The following is a 3,948-nucleotide window of genomic DNA, read 5'->3' as shown; positions in this document are numbered from 1 at the left end:
CTAGTAAAATTCTTGAGACTGTTAAGTCTTTTAAACACCCTTTGTATGGGAATAGGATTTTGGGAGGCTTGACTATTGCTACACCCTTACCTGCTGATAGTTCATTTCTACTTGCGAAGTTGCTTTTACATAACACATGCTAAGGTGTTCTAGGTCTGAAGTTCTGGCACCATGTCACATTTATTCAACAGAGCTACTAGGGGAGCACAAAGACTAAAGTCTGGCCCTGCCACCACCAAGGGCTTCACCTCAATAAGTTACTGCTTATGGTAAAAACATGAGAAAAGGTTTTCATGCTAAAAAAACATTTGCCCAAAAGCAAAGTTAAAAAGGCAGAAAACTAGAATAGTGAAGGACGCTGCTCCTGATTAACAAAATGCATTGCTGCTGCCCCCAAAATGGGGCTAAATAAAGTCCTGCTTAAGTTTCTATCTCCTGGAAGCTTAAATCTTTATTACACCTAGAGATCCTCCCCCTGAGTAGTGTCCGGTTTCAGGAACATCTCCATAACTCTACCCACTGAAAGCCCACCAAAACGGTACCCAGGACTGAAGCACCTTAATATGCCAGTCTATAAGGGATGGACGGGCTCTTTGTCTCTGTTGACTTTGAGTTTCCCCTCCCAGGTTTATTCTCAATAAACCTGCCTGTTGTTGAAGCCACATTTCTCTCATCTTTCTTTATTTCTTACATTTTGGTGCCCAACATGGGGCATGGGAGAGTAAGTCAAGGTGCCCCAGCTGGCTCTTGATTGCCTTTGCCTTGTTCCCCCACATCCCCTTTTCTTCCTCTCCTCACGATCTAAGGTACAGCGTTCAGCAGAACCTGGATTAGGCGAATCCTCAGATGAGAGGTAACTTTTTTCTTTCTACGACATCTTGGAGTTGTGAGAAAACCAAGTCCAACTGAGGAGGCTTGACCAGGGTTACACTCTGGTAGCTTCTAAAGGCGCTAGCAGCATTCACATCTGGGCAGTTCTCTCCCTTTTCTCTTTCCTAATCTCGTGGTTCCTGCAGCTCACACTACCATGTTCCAGACCAACTCCAATCATCCACCACTGGTTGATTCCTCTCTAGTCATGCCCACAGGGAAGGTAAATTGGCTTCTGGAGGTTTTCTCTAAGGTACCTAAAGAACGCCTTCTCCAACCCCCAGACATAAGGCCTCAGCAGGACTTTCTTATGTGTCTCAGGAGCCCACCATTAGAACAATACAGGGGATGTTCTTTGTTGTTCTTCTGGCCCTCCCTCCTGTCTCCCGCCTCAACATTTCTCTCCCCAGGATTTCCTGTAGAGAAACATCATGTGCTCTGGCTACCCTCCTCTTACCTCTCCCTTTAACTGAACACACAACAATTATGGGAACCACTATCTCAAAAATAGAAAAGGACACCCCATTAGAGTGTCTCTTGCTCAATTTCAAAAAACTGCATTTGCAATCTGACATCAAACCAAAACACCTCTTTACACTTTGCAACCAAATTTGGCCCCAAAACCCCCTAGACAATCAAAACCGCTGGCCTGAAAATGGCACCTTAGATTACAGAATTTTCAGAGATCTAGAGAAGTTCCTCCAACGGAACAGAAATTGGTTGGAGATCCCCTATGTCCAAGCCTTTTTCTACCTTCAGTTGCAGCCATCTTTATGCTCCAGATGTTCCACTTACTAAATTCTTCTCCTCAGTGAAAACCCCAAACCCTAAAAATAATGAAGCCTCTGAAACCCCCCCAGAAGCCTCTTTCAACCCCACAGATGATTCCCCCACCTTATTGCCAGCCTCTCCCCTTCTCTAGCTCCACTCTCACCTCTACTCCAACCCCAGCATCCCCAGATTTCATGAGCCAGAACAACCCCCAGGGCCCAATAACAAGATCAAAAGGATCCTTAACCCTTTTTCCTCTCAGAGAAGTTGCCAGATATGAGGGGCCCACCCGCATCCATGTCCCTTTCTCCCTCTCTGATCTCTCTCAAATTGAGAATAGGCTAGGATCTTTCAGCAAAAACCTGGCAAAATTTAGAAAAAAAATTTCTTCGTCTCTCACAGACTTGGTCAGATATCATCCTCAATAGAACACTAAAGAGAGAAGAGAAAGATTTAACTTGGAGGGCTGCAGAAACATATGCTGATGATATGCATGATGAAACCCCTACCAGCTACATGGTAGCACAGGAAGCAGTACCCCAAACTGATCCAAGGTGGGATTATCAGACCCCAGACCAAGGGCCCACCAAGCTAGAACACATAATCTCCTGTCTAGCAAATGGTATGGACAGACATGCCTGTAAGGCAGTCAGTTATGAGAAATTAAGGGAAATAATTCAAAGGCCAGAAGAAAACCCCACCCTTTTCCTCTCCTGCTAAACTGAAGCAATGACTAAGTATGCCAAACTTGACCCCGAGTCACCAGAAGGGAGAACCTACTTCCATCTCCAATTTCTTTCTCAATCAGCACCAGTCATTAGAAAAAAATTACAAAGATTAGAGTGAGGACCCCAAACCCCTCAAGGGGAGCTCCTTTACACTGCCTTTAGGGGAGCTCCTTTACACTGCCTTTAAAGTCTTCAATAATAGGAAGGCAGAAAAACGGGCAGAGAAAGAAAGGCACCTTCAACAACAAATTCACCTACAGATGCTGGCCTCTACCCATAACCCTAAGGAGCTCTGGTAGCATAGTGGTTACGAATTGGGCTGCGAACCTTAAGGTCAGCGGTTCGAAACTACCAGCTGCTCCGCGGGAGAAAGATGAGGTTTTCTACTCCCGTAAAGATTTACACCTTCGGAAACCCTGTACAGGGTCGCTATGGGTCGGAACTGACTCCACAGCACTTAACAACAACAACAACACCCCCAGAAAGTGTTACTGGTGTGGAAATGAAGACCACTGAGCAAAAACATTCCCTAACCCTAAGCCTGCGATAAAGCCATGTTCAACCTGTAGACAATTGGGGTTAGTGGAAGATGGACTGTCCAACACAGAGACTCAGAGAGGGAGTTTCTCCCCAGAAACCCCCTGAAAAGAGCCTGGCATCCCTCCTGCCTTTAACCAAGTAATGATGTGGCCCAGAATCTCACAGCCTCTCATGTCCTCCTGAGTTCTGGGTAAAAGGGAGTGTCGCTGGAAAAACAATCTCTTTCCTACTTGACATGGGGCCCAGCCTATCTGTTCTAACTGAATTTGCTGGACTGCTTTCTCCTTCACCCACTACAGTAATAGATATGGAAGGACTCCTGAACTCCCTGATTTCAAACACCCCTAGTGCCCTGCAGTTTCCAAGGGCTACCATTTACCCGCTCCTTCCTGGTGTTACAACATTGCCCTACCCCCTTGCTAGGATTGGGAACCACCCTATATTTCACTCAACTAAACCTCTCCTGCCCCTATATAGTATTTTGCAACTCCCAAATACTCCTGAACACAACAGAGCCCCCTTTACCTGGAGTTAACCCTGCAGTCTGGGACATCAACACCTCAGTAATAGCAGCACATCATTCTCCTGTAGTCATCATGTTGAAAGATTCTCAAGCTTATATATCTGTTTCCCTATACTGTATATCTCCCACAGCCCTATATGGCTTGAAACCCATCATTACCCACCTCCTAAAAGCCTGTCTCCTTGTCCCTATCAACTCTCCCCATGATACCCCCAACTTACCTGTAAAAGAAAAAAAAAAAAAAAAATGAATGTAACCTTTAGACTAGTTCAGGATTTGTGCCGTTTCAATGAAGCCATAATCCCACTTACCCAGTCATACCTAACGCCTACACTATCCTCAACCATATCCCCCCTGACTTCACATATTTTTCAGTACTGGACCTAAAAGATGCTTTCTTTTCCATTATTATATCCCTTGAGTCCCAACCCCTATTTGCCTTTACCTGAACAGACCCCGACACCCATATAAGTCAACAATTTACCTAGACTGTGTTAGTCCAATATTTTGGGGCTA

This window comes from Chrysochloris asiatica, unplaced genomic scaffold (genome assembly GCF_000296735.1).
Source record: "Chrysochloris asiatica unplaced genomic scaffold, ChrAsi1.0 scaffold00228, whole genome shotgun sequence".
Taxonomy (NCBI): domain Eukaryota; kingdom Metazoa; phylum Chordata; class Mammalia; order Afrosoricida; family Chrysochloridae; genus Chrysochloris; species Chrysochloris asiatica.
This window is presented reverse-complemented; position numbering follows the sequence as displayed.